Below are 20,293 nucleotides of genomic sequence, written 5' to 3'. Positions count from 1 at the left end.
GCATATACAGATATGGCCTCGGAACACGGAGACCGAAAGGTCGAGCGTGAATCATATAGTAGATATGATCAACATAGTGATGTTCACCATTGAAAACTACTCCATCTCACGTGATGATCAGACATGGTTTAGTTGATTTGGATCATGTGATCACTTAGATGACTAGAGAGATGTCTGTCTAAGTGGGAGTTCTTAAGTAATATGATTAATTGAACTTAAATTTATCATGAACTTAGTCCTGGTAGTATTTTACAAATTATGTTGTAGATCAATAGCTCGGGTTGTTGTTTTCATATGTTTATTTTGATATATTCCTAGAGAAAAATGTGTTGAAAGATGTTAGTAGCAATGATGCGGATTGGATCCGTGATCTGAGGTTTATCCTCATTGCTGCACAGAAGAATTATGTCTTTGATGCACCGCTAGGTGACAAACCTATTGCAGGAGTACATGCAGACATTATGAATGTTTGGCTAGCTCAAAATGATGACCGCTTGATAGTTTAGTGCATGATGCTTAAACGGCTTAGAATCGGGACTTTAAAGACGTTTTGAACGTCATGGACCATATGAGATGTTCCAGGAGTTGAAGTTAATATTTCCAGCAAATACCCGAGTTGAGAGATATGAAGTCTCCAACAAGTTCTATAGCTAAAAGATGGAGGAGAATCGCTCAACTAGTGAGCATGTGCTCAGATTGTCTGGGTACTTCAATCGCTTGAATCAAGTGGGAGTTAATCTTCCAGATAAGATAGTGATTGACAGAATTCTCTAGTCACCATCACTAAGTTACTAGAACTTCGTGATGAACTATAGTATGCAAGGGATGACGAAAACGATTCCCGAGCGCTTCGTGATGTTGAAATTGACAAAGGTAGAAATCAAGAAAGAGCATCAAGTGTTGATGATTGACAAGACCACTAGTTTCAAGAGAAGGGCAAAGGGAAAGAAAGGGAACTTCAAGTAGAACGACAAGCAATTTGTCACTCCTGCGAAGAAGCCCAAAGCTGGACCAAAGCCTGAAACTGAGTGCTTACACTGCAAAGGAAATAGTCACTGGAAGTAGAAATGCCCTGAGTATTTGGTGGATAAGAAGGATGGCAAATTGAACAAGGGTATATTTGATATACAGGTTATTGATGTGTGCCTTACTAATGTTTATAGTAGCCCCTGAGTATTTGATACTTGTTCAGTTGCTGAGATTAGTAACTCGAAACAGGAGTTACAGAATAAACAGAGACTAGTTGAAGGGAAGTGACGATGAGTGTTGGAAGTAGTTCCAAGATTGATCATCATCACACACTCCCTATATTTTCGAGATTAGTGTTAAACCTAAATAAATGTTATTTGGTGTTTGCGTTGAGCATAAATATGATAAGATCATGTTTATTGTGATACGATTATTCATCTAAGATAGAGAGTAAATTGTTATTCTGTTTACATGAATAAAACCTTCTATGGTCATACACCCAATGGTGATGGTTTATTGAATCTTGATCATAGTGATACACATATTCATAATGTTGATGCCAAAAGATGCAAAGTGAATAATGATAGTGCAACTTATTTATGGCACTGCCATTTGGGTCATATCGGTGTAAAGCGCATGAAGAAACTCCATAAAGATGGATTTTCGGAATCACTTGGTTATGAATCATTTGATGCTTGTGAACCGTGCCTTTTTGGCAAGATGACTAAAACTCCGTTCTCCGGAACAATGGAATGAGCTACTAACTTGTTGGAAATAATACATACCGATGTATGCGATCCAATGAGTGTTGATGCTCGTGGCGGGTATCGTTATTTTCTGACATTCACAGTTGATTTGAGTAGATATGCGTATATCTACTTAATGAAGCACAAGTCTGAAACATTTGAAAAGTTCAAAGAATTTCAGAGTGAAGTGGAAAATCATCGTAACAAGAAAAATAAAGTTTCTACGATCTGATCGTGGAGAAGAATATTTGAGTTACGAGTTTAGCCTTCATTTTAAACAATGTGGAATAGTTTCACAGTTCACGCCACATGGAACACCACAACGTAATGGTGTGTCCGAACGTCGTAACCACACTTTATTGGATATGGTGCAATCTATGATGTATCTTACCGATTTACCACTATCGTTTTGGGGTTATGCATTAGAAATAGCTACATTCACTTTAAATAGGGCACCATCTAAATCCGTTGAGATGACACCATATGAAATATGGTTTAGCAGTAAACCTAAGTTGTCATTTCTTAAAAGTTTGGAGTTGCGATGCTTATGTGAAAAAGGTTTCAACCTGATAAGCTCGAACCCAAATCGGAGAAGTGCATCTTCATAGAATACCCAAAGGAAACTGTTGGGTACACCTTCTATCATAGATCTGAAGGCAAAACATTCGTTGCTAAGAATGGATCCTTTCTAGAGAAGGAGTTTCTATCGAAAGAAGTGAGTGGGAGAAAAGTAGAACTTGATGAGGTAACTGTACCTGCTCCCTTATTGGAAAGTAGTTCATCACAAGAACCGGTTCCTGTGACAACTACACCAATCAGTGAGGAAGCTAATGATATTGATCATGAAGCTTCAGATCAAGTTACTACCGAACCTCGTAGGTCAACCAGAGTAAGATCCGCACCACAGTGGTACGGTAATCCTATTCTGGAAGTCATGTTACTTGACCATGATGAACCTACGAACTATGAGGAAGCGATGATGAGCCCAGATTCCGCGAAATGGCTTGAGGCCATGAAATCTAAGATGGGATCCATGTATGAGAACAAAGTGTGGACTTTGGTGGAGTTGCCTGATGATCGGCAAGCCATATTGTATAAATGGATTTTCAAGAGGAAGACAGACGCTGATAGTAGTGTTACTATCTACAAAGGTAGACTTGTCAAAAAAGGTTTTTGACAAAGTTCAAGGTGTCAATGAGATTTTTGACAAAGTTCAAAGTGTTACTATCTACATGATTCAGACAGACTACAATGAGATTTTCTCAACTGTAGCAATGCTTAAGTCTGTCTGAATCATGTTAGCAATTGCCACATTTTATGAAATCTAGCAAATGGATGTCAAAACTGCATTCCTTAATGGTTTTCTTAAAGAAGAGTTGTATATGATGCAACCAGAAGGTTTTGTCAATCCTAAAGGTGCAAACAAAATGTGCAAGCTCCAGCGATCCTTTATGGACTGGTGCAAGCATCTCAGAGTTGGAATATACGCTTTGATAAGTTGACCAAAGCATATAGTTTTATACAGACTTGCGGTGAAGCCTGTATTTACAATAAAGTGAGTGGGAGCACTACCGCCTTTCTAATAAATATATGTGAGTAACATATTGTTGATTAGAGATGATGTAGAATTTTTCTGGAAAGCATAAAGGAGTATTTAAAAGGAGTTCTTTAAAAGAAAGACCTCAGTAAAGCTACTTACATATTGAGCATCAAGATCTATTGAGATAGATCAAGACGCTTGATAAGTTTTTCAATAAGTACATACCTTGTCAAGATTTTGAAATAGTTTAAAATGGAACAGTCAAAGAAAGAGTTCTTGCCTGTGTTGCAAAGGTGTGAAATTGAGTAAGACTCAAATCCCGACCACAGCAGAAAATAGAAAAGAATGAAAGTCATTCCATATGCCTCAGTCATAGGTTCTATAAAGTATGCTATACTATGTACCAGACCTATTGTATACCTTGCTCTGAATTTGGCAAGGGAGTACAATAGTGATCTAGGAGTAGATCACTTGACATTGGTCAAGAATATCCTTAGCGAGGACTAAGGAAATATTTCTCGATTATGGAGGTGATAAAAGAGCCTGTCGTAAAGAGTTACATCGGTGCAAGCTTTTACACCGATCCAAATGACTCTAAGTCTCAATGTGGATACATATTGAAAGTGGGAGCAATTAGCTAGAGTAGCTCCGTGCAGAGCATTGTAGACATAGAATATTTGCAAAATACATACGGCTTTGAATGTGACAGACCCGTTGACTAAGCTTCTCTCACGAGCAAAACATTATCACACCTTAGTACTCTTTGGGTGTTAATCACATAGCGATGTGAACTAGATTATTTACTCTAGTAAACCCTTTGGGTGTTGGGCACATGACGATGTGAACTATGGGTGTTAATCATATATAGATATGAATATTGGTGTTAAATCACATGGCGATGTGAACTAGATTATTGACTCTAGTGCAAGTGGGAGACTGAAGGAAATATGCCCTAGAGGCAATAATAAAGTTATTATTTATTTCCTTATTTCATGATAAATGTTTATTATTCATGCTAGAATTGTATTAACCGGAAACTTAGTACATGTGTGAATACATAGACAAACAAAGTGTCACTAGTATGCCTCTACTTGACTAGCTCGTTGAATCAAAGATGGTTAAGTTTCCTAGCCATAGACATGTGTTGTCATTTGATTAACGGGATCACATAATTAGGAGAATGGTGTGATTGACTTGACCCATTCCGTTAGCCTAGCACTTGATCATTTAGTATGTTGCTATTGCTTTCTTCATGACTTATACAAAGTTCCTACAACTATGAGATTATGCAACTCTCGTTTACCGGAGGAACACTTTGTGTGCTACCAAACGTCACAACGTAACTGGGTGATTATAAAGGAGCTCTACAGGTGTCTCCAAAGGTACATGTTGAGTTGGCGTATTTCGAGATTAGGTTTTGTCACTCCGATTGTCGGAGAGGTATCTCTGGGCCCTCTCGGTAATGCACATCACTATAAGCCTTGCAAGCAATGTGGCCAATGAGTTGGTTACGGAATGATGCATTACGTAACGAGTAAAGAGACTTGCTGGTAACGAGATTGAACTAGGTATTGAGATACGGACGATCGAATCTCGGGCAAGTAACATACCGATGACAAAGGGAACAATGTATGTTGTTATGCGGTTTGACCGATAAAGATCTTCGTAGAATATGTAGGAGCCAATATGAGCATCCAGGTTCCGCTATTGGTTATTGACCGGAAACAGTTCTAGGTCATGTGTACATAGTTCTCGAACCCGTAGGGTCCGCACGCTTAATGTTACGATGACAGTTTTATTATGAGTTTATAAGTTTTGATGCACCGAAGGTTGTTCGGAGTCCCGGATGTGATCACGGACATGACGAGGAGTCTCGAAATGGTCGAGACATAAAGATTGATATATTGGACAACTATATTCGGACACTGGAAGTGTTCCGGGTGATTTCGGAGAAAACCGGAGTGCCGGAGGGTTACCGGACCCCCCCGGGAACTAATGGGCCTTGTTGGGCCCTAGTGGAGAGAGGCGCGCCCCCTCCCCTTGAGTCCGAATAGGACAAGGAAGGGGGGGGGGGGCGGCGCCCCCCTTGCCTTTCCCCTCTCCCACTCCTTCCTTCCCCCTCCTTCTTTGACTAGGAAAGGGAGGGGCAAACCTACTTGGAGTAGGTTTCCCCCTCCTAGGGCATGCCACCCCCTTGGCCGGCCCCCTCCTCCTCCCCTCCTTTATATACGGAGGAGGGGGGCACCTCTAGAGACACAAGTTGATATTCGTGATTGTTCCTTAGCCATGTGCGGTGCCCCCCTCCACCATATTCTACCTCGGTCATATCGTAGCGGTGCATAGGCGAAGCCCTGCGTCGGTAGAACATCATCATCGTCACCACGCCGTCGTGCTGACGGAACTCATCCCCGACACCCTGCTGGATTGGAGTCCGGGGATCGTCATTGAGCTGAACGTGTGCTGAACTCGGAGGTGCCGTACGTTCGGTACTTGGATCGATCGGATCATGAAGACGTACGACTACATCAAGTGCATTGTCATAACGCTTCCGCTTTCAGTCTACGAGGGTACATGGACAACACTCTCTCCTCTCGTTGCTATGCATCACCATGATCTTGCGTGTGCGTATGATTTTTTTTTGAAATTACTACGATCCCCAACACATGCCCAGTGGAAGTACAATGCATTAAACATGGCAACTGCATTTCATTGAACATGGCAACTGCATCTGAGTAAGCATGGCAAACAGTATTTTCATTGAACATGGCAACCGCAGCTGAGTAAGCACCGCAAACAGTATTTCATTAAACATGTCAATCACATATCATGGCAGCTGCATTGCATTCTATATGGCACCTACTGCCTTCGTGCTTTGTGCAAATAAGACTGTAACGCAACTGACTTACTTGTTAAAGATCTTGTTGGTGTATATCTTGCTCATTTGCCTCTCCATTGGTAAATACGTTAGCAATTTTGGCTGCTTTAGCGCGGTGTTTGCTTCTTGCTGTAGCTCAGATCCCAGTATTTTTTGTTGCAAAGTTGTGTACTGCTTGGCAAACTATAGCAATGAGTTGCCAGGGCTCACGTACCACTTCAAAATAGCATTGAACCCCTCGCTGCGCTGTGTAGTCTACAGAAACGGGAAGAAGCACTACATGAAGTAGGCCGACACTGTAACACCCCGGATTCGATGCGCCAGGTGTCTGCCAGTTATTCGCCATCGTTGCCATGTCATTTGCTTGCGTGTTGCATTTTGTCATGTCTTCATGTGTTTTGAACTATGCCATGTCTTCTTTACAGAGGTGCTTACCATGTATTTTTGTGATCAATGTGGCGACTAGCACAAGCATGCAAACTAGGCATCGTGATGTTGCTGTTTGTCTCTGTTCTGCTGTTATTTTGATGCCATGTAAACTTGATGCTATAGAGAGATCCATGCATATTTTGAGATACTTCAGTAAGGGTGTTTTGAACATGTGGTTTTTGTCTATCCATTCATGCCTCTGGTTGTAATTATGGAGTAGCCTAGCATGTCATTTTCGTGCTCTACTTTTGCTTCAAAATGTTTCCTGGCAGATTGTTTACTTGTTATTCAATTTGGCCAAGCTTGCTATAGTTGATCCTTGCATGCTATGTACTTGTTCTTGACTTGGTTTGTTACACAAACATGTCTTCTTGATGATTCTATGCTTATCTTATCATGCAATGACTTGTGGTGAGTGAATCGAGCGTGTTAAGTAGGATTCATGATGTTGCTGTTTTGCTAGGCTGAATCTGTTATTTCGCGATGCTATATTGTCATGTTGCTACTAGTCATTCCATTCATAATCTGGAGATGTTCTATAAACATGTTTTGATCTACATGTCATCTTCTATCCATCCATGCCCCTGGTTGCATTTATAGGTTGCTGTAGCTTATCGTAATCTTGCTCTAAAAGTTGCTTCATAATGTTGCTGTCAGCCTGTTAACATTAAGTTCACTTGTTCCCATGTGTTTTGCTAGTGTTCCATGCACCCTATGACCTTGATCTTGCCATGCTTAGCTTCATAAACATGACTTCTTACTGTTGGTTGCCTTGCCATGCCATGTATTGCTCTGTAGTGAGTTGCACAAGCTCATCTACATGCCTTCATAATTCTGTTTCTGCCATGTATGAATTTGTATTATAACTTGCCATGTTTACGTGGGTGCCATCATATTTTCTTATCCTTTTTGGCTTATGGTCAGTAAGGGACTTTTGATCTATGCTTTGAGTAGAATCATGCCATGCGTTTGTTTGCCATGATAAGTTCCTGTAACATGTTGTTTGATAGCTCTGAACATTGCATCGTGATGTTATTTTCTGCAAAGTCTGAAATTGTTGTTACTTGCAATCTTACCATGTGTGTTTGAGCATGTTCTAGTGATTTCTAGAGAGAGCTCAGTGTTCATGTTTTGTTATGCTTTACCTGTACATCATGTCCATGCCTTTTGTTTTCTTGTTGAGGTCCTGTAGCTTATTGTTTTGATGCTTGCAATATGCCTAGTTGATGTTTTGGACAGCTTGTCCTTTAAACTTGTTTCATGTGTGTGTGTTGAACCGTTGCTCCGTTTTGAGTGTGCTCTATATGAAACTTCCTTAGAATTGTATGTAGTTTCATATTATCATGTTGAATCCATGTTTTGAGGTGTTTTCTTGATGTTTGTATGCATTTTGCATCAATGCCATGTTTAGCTTGTTTTGCTCATATCTTCTAGGCCGTAGCTCCGAACTAAATGAACTTTATATGTAACTTGACTAGAATCTCGTGTAGATCATCTTGGTGCATCTTAACTTGATGTTTAACAACTTGAACATAAGGTTTATTCAGATCTGGACCAATTTCTAAATATGCATATGAGGACTTACCGAAATTGTTATATGTTGTTCCCGGCCTCATTTAAACTTGCCTTGATGTGTGGCTCTTGTTTGCATCATCTCTTGCCATGAGTAGCTTCATGTAGTCTTGTCATGCATCATGCTTGTTGTGCATCATGCCTTGTTCATGTGTGGTGTGTTTGCCTTGTTATGTGCTTCTTTTCGATAGTTCCCGTTTCGTTGCGTTCATGAGGATTCGTTCGTCTATGCTTGGTTCGTCTTCGTGGCTTCATCTTCTTCATGGACTCGTTCTTCTTCCTTGCGGGATTTCAGGCAAGATGACCGCTACCCTGGATCTCACTACTATCATTGCTATGCTAGTTGCTTCGTTCTATCGCTTTGCTGCGTTACCTATCTTTTGCTCATCAAGACTCCCATATTGCCATGAACCTCTAACTTTTGACACCTTTCCTATGCAAACCGTTGTTTGGCTATGTTACCGCTTTTGCTCAGCCCCTCTTATAGCGTTGCTAGTTGCAGGTGAAGTTGAAGATTTCTCCATGGTGGACAGGATTTTGGTTGGGATATCACAATATCTCTTATATTATTAATGCATCTATATACTTGGTAAAGGGTGGAAGACTCAGCCTTTTGCCTGGTGTTTTGTTCCACTCTTGCCGCCCTAGTTTCCGTCATACCAGTGTTATGTTCTCGGATTTTGCGTTCGTTACGCGGTCGGGTGATTTATGGGACCCCCTCGACAGTTTGCTTTGAATAAAACTCCTCCAGCAAGGCCCAACCTTGGTTTTACCATTTGCCTCACCACCACCTACCCTTTCCCTTGGGTCGGCCAACCCAAGGGTCATCTTTATTTTAGCCCCCCCGGGCCAGTGCTTGTCTAAGTGTTGGTCCGAACTAGAGCACCGTGCGGGGCCATCCCTTGGCAACTTGGGTTATGCCGGTTCCTGTACGCTTTGCTCATCCGGTGTGCCCTGAGAACGAGATATGTGCAGCTCCTATCGGGATTTGTCGACGCATCGGGCGGCTTTGCTGGTCTTGTTTTACCATTGCCGAAATGTCTTGTAAACCGGGATCCCGAGTCTGATCGGGTCTTCCTGGGAGAAGGTCTATTCCTTCGTTGATCGCGAGAGCTTGTCATGGGCTAAGTTGGGACACCCCTGCAGGGTGTAATCTTTCGAAAGCCATGCCTGTGGTTATAAGCAGATGGGAATTTTTAATGTCCGGTTGTAGATAACTTGACACCAGATCCGAATTAAAACGCATCAACCGCGTGTGTAGCCGTGATGGTCTCTTTTCGGCGGAGTCCAGGAAGTGAACACGGTTTCTGGGTTATGTTTGACGTAAGTAGGAGTTCAGGATCACTTCTTGATCATTACTAGTTGACGACCGTTCCTTTTGCTCTCTTCTCGCTCTTATTTGCGTATGTTAGCCACCATATATGCTTAGTCGCTGCTGCAACCTCACCACTTTACCCCTTCCTTCCCTTTAAGCTTTGCTAGTCTTGATACCCATGGTAATGGGATTGCTGAGTCCTCGTGGCTCACAGATTACTACAACCACAGTTGCAGGTACAGGTTATGCGATGATCATGACGCGAGAGCGATGTTTGCTTGTATTGGAGTTCTTCTTCTGCTTCTTCTTCGATCAGGGGATAGGTTCCAGGTCGGCAGCCTGGGCTAGCAGGGTGGATGTCGTTTGAGTTTCTGTTTGTGTTTCATCCGTAGTCGGATGTTGATCTGATGTATTGTGATGTTGTATTCGTGTGGCAATGTATGCCTCTTGTATGTATCCCCATCTATTATGTAATGTTGATGTAATGATATCCACCTTGCAAAAGCGTTTCAATATGCGGGTCTATCCTTGGTGGGACCTTCGAGTTCCTTTAGGATAGGGTCGCATATTGGGCGTGACAAGTGCAACACTCCGGTTGAACATGGAAAGAATAGAACATGAACTTGAGGGGATGGAATGATACTTGATGAAGACATGACACAAAACCTCTGGAAGAATTGAAAGAATTGAATGAAAAGAATTTAGAAGGAAGGATTGAACGGAGTTGAATATCTGAGAAGAACGAAGAAATGCAAAACTCCACTTCAAAAGAAAATGAAGAATTACTTGCGCTTCGAGACGCGAGAAGAAAAGATACTTGAACTCCACCAACAACATCTTGATGAACTCTTGAAGAAAAGATTAAATCATGAAGAACCACCATGAAGAACTCCGGTAACAAAATAATGATGAGATAAAATGAACGAAGAAAGAATAAGATGAGCCTTGCGATGATTTAGATGGAGGTTCCGACGAAATAGCCGAGGAAAATGAACTCCGAAAAAAAAGATGGAGAACACTTGGAAGTAGAATTTATTCATCAAGAACAAACTCTGAAGGAAAATATTACTCACTTGGATGAAATAAGAATAAGATTTATTGTATGCTTATCCTTCATCAAATTAAACTGATGACAAACAATGGATTTTGCATATTACTTATTCTTCTTGAAAAGGATTGAGAAATGACATATCGCAAACTTGAGAAGGTCTTCATGAACCACCGGTAGGATTGAAAAGAAGGAAAGGATTAATATGATAACCAAGGAAAAGGAATCTGAAGGAACCACCGTAAGAATTCGAAAATGACTGATGAAAGAGACTGAATCACCGGGAAGAAACAATATGTTTGAGGGGGATTCAGATGCAAAAGAACGGGACGAACTCGATCTGATTAAAGAGCACTTGAATGAAGCACCGGGATAATGGATAACGGTAACTGAAATGATGGCCTCCGGTGAAAGAAACGGGAAAACAACTCCTGAAATACTCCGGATGGTTAAGAAAAGAATATCTGATAATTGGAATAAATTGCAAGGATAACATGAAGCTAGAACCACGAATCTTCGGTAGGACGGACAAGATTTAGAGGAAAAACTCTTCTTCGGTCTTTGAAGCTGAGAAAGACGACGAGAAACACCACCAAAATTACTGAGATACTCCGGGAGAATGAAAAGCAGAGAGGTTGAGCCAACAATGAAATAATTTGAAATCGATCTTGAAACGCATGTGACTGATGGAATCCATTCTTACGTCACGCTTGAAAAGAATTCGAGAATAACTCTGGGGAATTAGAAGAGTCAGGTAAGATCCTGGCAAAAGACCTGTGGGTTAGGGCCCACTGAAGAGAAAAACACCGTTGGAACGGGATGTTGAACAGATAGATGATGCACCGGAACAATAGTAATATTTGAATGAGGTGACAACCTCGAATTAATTCAAACACAGACGAATCTCCTGAGATGTCTTGAACACTCCGGAAGGATAAACTGGCGAGAGGCGAACGAGCAGGGAAAACACTTGATCGAAGGAAGAGAATATGATCAACCCGAAAAAACATGAATTGAGTCCACCGGAAAAAGAAAAGGGGAATGCCGAACAAAACGAGAATTCACCGGTTGAAATAATTGAGGGAAGACTGAAGAGGCTCCGTATGAATGAAATAGATGGTCGAGAGAGAGTCAGACTCCGGGAAGAAAAAGGGTGGGAGGGCGGGAAAAACAAAGGCAACTTGGAAGGGGAAACCGACGAATATCTTGAAGAGAAAGACCGGTTAAAATCATTGAGAAAAGAAAGCAAAGACTTCGCACAAGTAGGATTACTCGATTACGGACTCCGGTTCAGAAGAATATGGGGAGGGCGGGTGGGAAAAGAAAACAACTGAGGATAGAACTCAATGATGAAGAGGCTCGAGTCAACTTGACGAGAAAAACACCGGATAAAAAGAGCTGAGAACCCAACGATCGGAAAACCAACTGCGTGATCCTAAAGAAAAAATTTGAAGGGGAAGAGAAGTAATTCAAAACACCTACGTCAAGATTCCTTACCAGAGCGACGAAGGGGCTGAGGAGTAAAAAGAATTCCTACTCTCCGATATAACTAGACTCTGAAAATAGTTTTGTTCTAGACTCAACATCGGCCAAACTACACGATCAATCAAGGGGGCTCCTAGGGTCGGTCGAGGCTCTAATACCAACTTGTCACGCCCAATAAGCGACCCTATCCTAGAGGAATTCGAAGGTCCCTCCAAGGATAGACCCGCATATTGAAACGCTTTTGCAAGGTGGATATCATTACATCAACATTACATAATAGATCGGGATACATACAAGAGGCATACATTGCCACACGAATACAACATCACAATACATCAGATCAACATCCGACTACAGATGAAACACAAACAGAAACTCAAACGACATCCACCCTGCTAGCCTAGGCTGCCGACCTGGAACCTATCCCCTGATCAAAGAAGAAGCAGAAGAAGAACTCCAATACAAGCAAACATCGCTCTCGCGTCATGATCATCACATAACCTGTACCTGCAACTGTGGTTGTAGTAATCTGTGAGCCACGAGGACTCAGCAATCCCATTACCATGGGTATCAAGACTAGCAAAGCTTAAAGGGAAGGAAGGGGTAAAGTGGTGAGGTTGCAGCAGCGACTAAGCATATATGGTGGCTAACATACGCAAATAAGAGCGAGAAGAGAGCAAAAGGAACGGTCGTCAACTAGTAATGATCAAGAAGTGATCCTGAACTCCTACTTACGTCAAACATAACCCAGAAACCGTGTTCACTTCCCGGACTCCGCCAAAAAGAGACCATCACGGCTACACACGCGGTTGATGCGTTTTAATTCGGATCTGGTGTCAAGTTATCTACAACCGGACATTAACAAATTCCCATCTGCTTATAACCACAGGCATGGCTTTCGAAAGATTATACCCTGTAGGGGTGTCCCAACTTAGCCCATGACAAGCTCTCGCGATCAACGAAGGAATAGACCTTCTCCCAGGAAGACCCGATCAGACTCGGAATCCCGGTTTACAAGACATTTCAGCAATGGTAAAACAAGACCAGCAAAGCCGCCCGATGCGCCGACAAATCCTGATAGGAGCTGCACATATCTCGTTCTCAGGGCACACCGGATGAGCGAAGCGTACATGAACCGACGTAACCCAAGTTGCCAAGGGATGGCCCCGCACGGTGCTCTAGTTCGGACCAACACTTAGACAAGCACTGGCCCAGGGGGGCTAAAATAAAGATGACCCTTGGGTTGGCCGACCCAAGGGAAAGGGTAGGTGGTGGTGAGGCAAATGGTAAAACCAAGGTTGGGCCTTGCTAGAGGAGTTTTATTCAAAGCAAACTGTCGAGGGGGTCCCATAAATCACCCGACCGCGTAAGGAACGCAAAATCCGAGAACATAACACCGGTATGACGGAAACTAGGGTGACAAGAGTGGAACAAAACACCAGGCAAAAGGCCGAGTCTTCCACCCTTTACCAAGTATATAGATGCATTAATAATATAAGAGATATTGTGATATCCCAACCAAAATCCTGTCCACCATGGAGAAATCTTCAACTTCACCTGCAACTAGCAACGCTATAAGAGGGGCTGAGCAAAAGCGGTAACATAGCCAAACAACGGTTTGCATAGGAAAGGGGTCAAAGGTTAGAGGTTCATGGCAATATGGGAGGCTTGATGAGCAAAAGATAGGTAACACAGCAAAGTGATAGAACGAACCAACTAGCATAGCAATGATAGTAGTGAGATCCAGGGTAGCGGTCATTTTGCCTGAAATCCCGCAAGGAAGAAGAACGAGTCCATGAAGAAGATGAAGCCACGAAGACGAACCAAGCGTAGACGAACGAATCCTCACGAACGCAACGAAACGGGAACTATCGAAAAGAAGCACACAACAAGGCAAACACACCACACATGAACAAGGCATGATGCACAACAAGCATGATGCATGACAAGACTACATGAAGCTACTCATGGCAAGAGATGATGCAAACAAGAGCCACACATCAAGGCAAGTTTAAATGAGGCCGGGAACAACATATAACAATTCCGGTAAGTCCTCATATGCATATTTCGAAATTGGTCCAGATCTGAATAAACCTTATGTTCAAGTTGTTAAACATCAAGTTAAGATGCACCAAGATGATCTACACGAGATTCTAGTCAAGTTACATATAAAGTTCATTTACTTCGGAGCTACGGCCTAGAAGATATGAGCAAAACAAGCTAAACATGGCATTGATGCAAAATGCATACAAACATCAAGCAAACACCTCAAAACATGGATGCAACATGATAATATGAAACTATATGCAATTCTAAGCAAGTTTCATATAGAGCACACTCAAAACGGAGCAACGGTTCAACACACACACATGAAACAAGTTTAAAGGACAAGCTGTCCAAAACAGCAACTAGGCATATTGCAAGCATCAAAACAATAAGCTACATGACCTCAACAAGAAAACAAAAGGCATGGACATGATGTACAGGTAAAGCATAACAAAACATGAACACTGAGCTATCTCTAGAAATCACTAGAACATGCTCAAACACACATGGTAAGATTACAAGTAACAACAATTTCAGACTTTGCAGAAAATAACATCATGATGCAATGTTCAGAGCTATCAAACAACATGTTACAGGAACTTATCATGGCAAACAAAGGTATGTCATGATTCTACTCAAAGCATAGATCAAAAGTCCCTTACTGACCATAAGCCAAAAAGGATAAGAAAATATGATGGCACCCACGTAAACATGACAAGTTATAATACAAATTCATACATGGCAGAAACAGAATTATGAAGGCATGTAGATGAGCTTGTGCAACTCACTAAAGAGCAATACATGGCATGGCAAGGCAACCAACAGTAGGAAGGCATGTTTGTGAAGCTAAGCATGGCAAGATCAAGGTCATAGGGTGCATGGAACACTAGCAAAACACATGGGAACAAGTGAACTTAACGTTAACAGGCTGACAACAACATTATGAAGCAACTTTAGATCAAGATTACGGCAAGCTACAGCAACCTATAAATGCAACCAGGGGCATGGATGGATAAATGATGACATGTAGATCAAAACATGTTTATAGAATATCTCCAGATTATGAATGGAATGACTAGTAGCAACATGACAATATAGTATCGCGAAATAACAGATTCAACCTAGCAAAACAGCAACATCATGAATCCTACTTAACATGCTCGATTCACTCACCACAAGTCATTGCATGACAAGATAAGCATAGAATCATCAAGAAGACATGTTTGTGTAACAAACCAAGTCAAGAACAAGTCCATAGCATGCAATGATCAACTATAGCAAGCTTGGCCAAATTGAATAACAAGTAAACAATCTGCCAGGAAACATTTTGAAGCAAAAGTAGAGCACAAAAATGACATGCTAGGCTACTCCATAATTACAACCAGAGGCGTGAATGGATAGACAAAAACCACATGTTCAAAACACCCTTACTGAAGTATCTCAAAATATGCATGGATCTCTTTGTAGCATCAAGTTTACATGGCATCAAAATAACAACAGAACAGAGACTAAAATAGCAACATCACGATGCCTAGTTTGCATGCTTGTGCTAGTCACCACATTGATCACAAAAATACATGGTAAGCACCTCTGTAAAGAAGACATGGCATAGTTCAAAACACATGAAGACATGACAAAATGCAACACGCAAGCAAATGACATGGCAACGACGGCGAATAACTGGCAGACACCTGGCGCATCGAATCCGGGGCGTTACAGTGTCGGCCTACTTCATGTAGTGCTTCTTCCCATTTCTGCAGACTACACAGCGCAGCGAGGGGTTCAATGCTATTTTGAAGTGGTACGTGAGCCCTCGCAACTCATTGCTACAGTTTGCCAAGCAGTACACAGCTTTGCAACAAAAAAATACTGGGATCTGAGCTACAGCAAGAAGCAAACACCGCGCTAAAGCAGCCAAAATTGCTAACATATTTACCAATGGAGAGGCAAATGAGCAAGATATACACCAACAAGATCTTTAACAAGTAAGTCAGTTGCGTTACAGTTTTATTTGCACAAAGCACGAAGGTAGTAGGTGCCATATAGAATGCAATGCAGCTGCCATGATATGTGATTGACATGTTTAATGAAATACTGTTTGCCGTGCTTACTCAGCTGCGGTTGCCATGTTCAATAAAAATACTGTTTGCCATGCTTACTTAGATGCAGTTGCCATGTTCAATGAAATGCAGTTGCCATGTTTAATGCACTGTACTTCCATTGGGCATCATCCATCCAATACATGTTCCTGACACGGTCCTCATCGTCCAACCTTATCCTGTAGAAGAAATCTGGATCTTCCTTCGCTTTCTCATCGAAGTAGGCCATTGTGGCCTCTATGTCAGCCAACTTGCTCTCTCTACGGTACTTTGCCTTTAGGTTTGTGACGTCAGCTGGTATGTAGGGCATGCTACTCAGAGTCCCATTTTTGTTGTGGATGAGTGATAGTATTTGGACCATTCTTGATGGACCGACGTTACAATCATGTAGCAGCTTTATGAATTTCCTTTCGAGGGGGGTGAATCCTCTGTGGGCGGTCAGAAATTTTACCAGGTCGAACTTCTTTATGAGTTTGTGGCTGTGCTTGTCAAAATATTAGTGACCACATACTGTGCTCCATCTACGTTTAGCTTACACCGGATAGGGCATTCCGTCTTGAGAATGATACCTCTCTTTCGTTTCGGAACGACAGGCGCAACACCTTTCCGCTTCTTGTTCCTTCGTGCCTTGTGGCACCTCATCTCACCTCTACTGTACTCATTACTTTTCTTAATTTTCCTATGGTATTCGGTGTTGACCGCAAACCCATGAAACTTTGCATATGTCTGGTAGAATTCCTTTGCTTCTGAACGATTCAAATCTCTGCCAACGTACGGTGGCTGAGGTACCACGATCTCTGATTGCCCATCATCTTCATCCCCTTGTGCTTCGTCATCAGTTTCATCATTCACTTCAGTATCGGCGGCAATTTCATCTACTTGAGTGTTGCCAGTGCTTGTGTTCAAAGGGGTGCCTGTCGGCATTGCTAGAATGATTGCCATTTCTGACTCTGACTCGGCATTGTTTGCGGCATGATTGTCGGCTGGCTGGTGGAACGCGTCTTCTGTGCGCTCAGAGCTCCTCGCAGTAGATGTCCCCGCGCCGCTATTCACTGTAGTTGTAGGCCCTGTAATAGAAAAAACAGGTACGAGCGTAAGATTTTGCTTGAATAACATGTTGATCGTAACAGAGCACATCAACTTCAAGTGATTTGGCATGACATCATTCAGACAGCAAGCCGTGAGTCTGTGTGTGGACATGCATGGCAACTGTAGTTGTCCAGTCATGGCAGCTACAGTCCAACAAACATGGCAACTATTGTTTTCCAATGCATGACAACCAGCTCCTTTTTAGTACGAAAACTTGGATTCTATGTGCATGGCAGTTGCAGTTCTGCATACATGGCAAATACTGCTACCAATACATGGCAACCAGTGTGTTCTAGCATCAAAACTTTGCATTCTAGGCTTGAGCTCACTAGGCAAATGCGATCAACCATTAGTGTTGCACACATGCTTTTAGCAGTTGGCAAATTTCCAAAGACAATATATGACTCATTGCACACAACCACTTGTTAGCGTTTTATGCTTGATTTTTTCCACCATCACTGCTACAAATCTTCTTTTTCGTCACATGCTATTTGCCACAAAAACAAATGCATTGCTCTTTTGTGGTTCAATTTTTTCCTTACCTTGTTGTGCTGCATGTGCCCATCTTGTGTGGTCTGTCACACCAAATTGACGTGCTCTATCTGTAATCTGTGAAGCTTGCCACGAGACGTTTGCCGGGGTATCACCACCGTAATAACCTGTAAGCATCGTAGTAGTTGGTCAATACATGGCAACTGTAGTTTGTGTTGGCATGGCAACTGTAGTTGTCGAGGCATGGCAACTGCAGTTGTCCTGGCATGGCAACTGCAGTTATCCTGGCATGGCAACTGCAGTTGTCATGGCATGGCAACTGCAGTTGTTCCTTCATGGCAACTACAGTTGTCCAGGGAAGGCAACAACAGTTGTCTAGGGATGGCAACTGCAGTTATTTATCCATGGCAATTGCAGTTGTCCAGTCATGGTAACTACAGTTGTCAACTATGCTCCTTCTGCTAATTCACCATCCGCAACTTCACTATTTATGGACTCACCTGTGTATGACGTCGATGGCAGGTACACAGGTGCTTCCTGATGCCACATGCTACATGAAGGCTCTGAATTTTTTCCCGACATAACTCGTGAGTCTTTTGCCAACCTTTGCAAGTTTATTTTTCATGTCCAGACCAGTATGTGTTCTTTTTCGTATGCGTTACCTTGATTTGCCACATTAGCTAGTTGAAGTTGGTTGCCCGTACATTTGTCAGTGTTAGCGCCCTGTGATTGAACTTGCCATGGAGCCCCCCTGAGTGTGTTTTGGTCATAAGAACCTGCGAAAAAATGACAGTGTAGGACATAAGTAGAATGTCATCTTCATCGTCGCGAACATGGCAAAATCCTCTTTTCTTTTGTTATCACGCATCATACCAATGCCTGCGTACTGTTCTAGTAGTGGCAGCAATGGCCCTGCAGAAATGAGTTGACTGTACTCTGATGCATCCCAAGAGGGCGTTTCTGGCCTTTGAGAACCCCAAGGATCAGCGCCATCTTCGTGATTCATTCTTTCTGCGTCTCGTTTCTGCCAATGTGTTCTCAATCACTGCATGAACAAGAACGCATCAACAATCCGCAAAAATTGTGTTTTTCTGCTGCTTGCACGTAGAAGATAACACGTCAGTGTTATCACATTTTCATGCGTTGGCAACCAACACATCACGGCAAGTAGGACATGCACATCCACTATCTTTTTCTAAAATCTGTGTGCTAGCTATCTGTTCGATTCGATGGCAACAACCACTACAATAGGATAGCAAGCAACATGTTAACATGGTGGTAGTTAACGACAACGAAAGGTGGCAACTGACGTTAGACACAAGTGGCAATTAATTTTTCCCACCCCCTTTATTCCAAATTTGTCATTTCTCTCCCTTTTTAGGGATTCCTACTCATCCATTTCATTACTTACTACTTGTGTCTAGCGAACTAGGAACTTAAGCTAATCTCAAACGCAGTACATGGCAGATCTGGTGTATTCTTCTTGGCAAATGCGAAGATACATAGAACCTAGTAGTGTTTTATCCCTATAGCGTGGATCCAGTCGCCACCTTCATCGATAAATTTGCAATTTTCTGCCCAGAAGAAGGATGAGATGCAGTATGAGATCGGGAGACACTAGTAGAAAATGGACCTTTAAAACCGGTTTGTAAGGGCCTTTAGTGCCGGTTATGGAACCGGCACTAAAGTGTGGGCACTAAAGGCCCCCCCCCTTTAGTACCGGTTCGGCACGAACCGGCGCTAAAGTGCCACCACGTGGCGTGAGCTCACGCCCTGGTATGGGGGACCTTTAGTACCGGTTGGTGTTACCAACCGGTACTAAAGGTTTTTTTTTTGAATTTTTTTTTTGAGTTTTTTTTGAAAATTTTGGAAAAAAATTTGATTTTTTTTCGATTTTTAATTTTTATGAATTATTTGATAATTTAGTCTCTAATCACCACCTCTCTTAACTGCTCAAGTGTGGATCACTCATTCCAAATTATCTAACTTCCCGACCGGTCACCCATCCCTCTCACTACTCCAGCCCAAGCATGCTTAACTTTCGGGTTCTATTCTTCTTTGTTTCCAAGTCTGCACTTGTTGTTTTCCTGACAATAGTAAGATGTTAATCCTATTAACCCTCAGGAGTTTAGCTTGAGCATGAAGTCACACATTTCACCGTTTGAGTTTGAAACTATTATTCTAAAAAAAAGTAATTATTTAGTAACCCTAATATTTCTTGAATAAGTTTGACCATAGTTTGACCACAGTTTGACCATAGTTTGACCATATTTGACCAAAATTCAAAAAATTGAAATAATTATTTAGTAACACTAATATTCTTGAATAATTATGTAGTAACATTAATACTTCTTGAATAAGTAGTTTGACCAGATTTAACCAATTTTTTTTAGAAAAACTGAAATTTGACCATATCTTTTTTTCCTTTTGGAATTTGAGGATTCTAAAAAATTCCAAACAGGCCGCTGGCGGTCTCCATCGGATGCGGATTTTCGTGCTGAATTTTTTGATATATTATACGTTTTTTCCGATATCGTATGCAAAAGTTATAGCCGTTTTACATTTTCCCTACACTTTTTGCAAACACA

This window comes from Triticum aestivum, chromosome 1B (genome assembly GCF_018294505.1).
Source record: "Triticum aestivum cultivar Chinese Spring chromosome 1B, IWGSC CS RefSeq v2.1, whole genome shotgun sequence".
In the NCBI taxonomy this organism is placed as follows: domain Eukaryota; kingdom Viridiplantae; phylum Streptophyta; class Magnoliopsida; order Poales; family Poaceae; genus Triticum; species Triticum aestivum.
The sequence above is the reverse complement of the archived record's forward strand: the minus strand, read 5'-3'. Positions refer to the sequence as shown.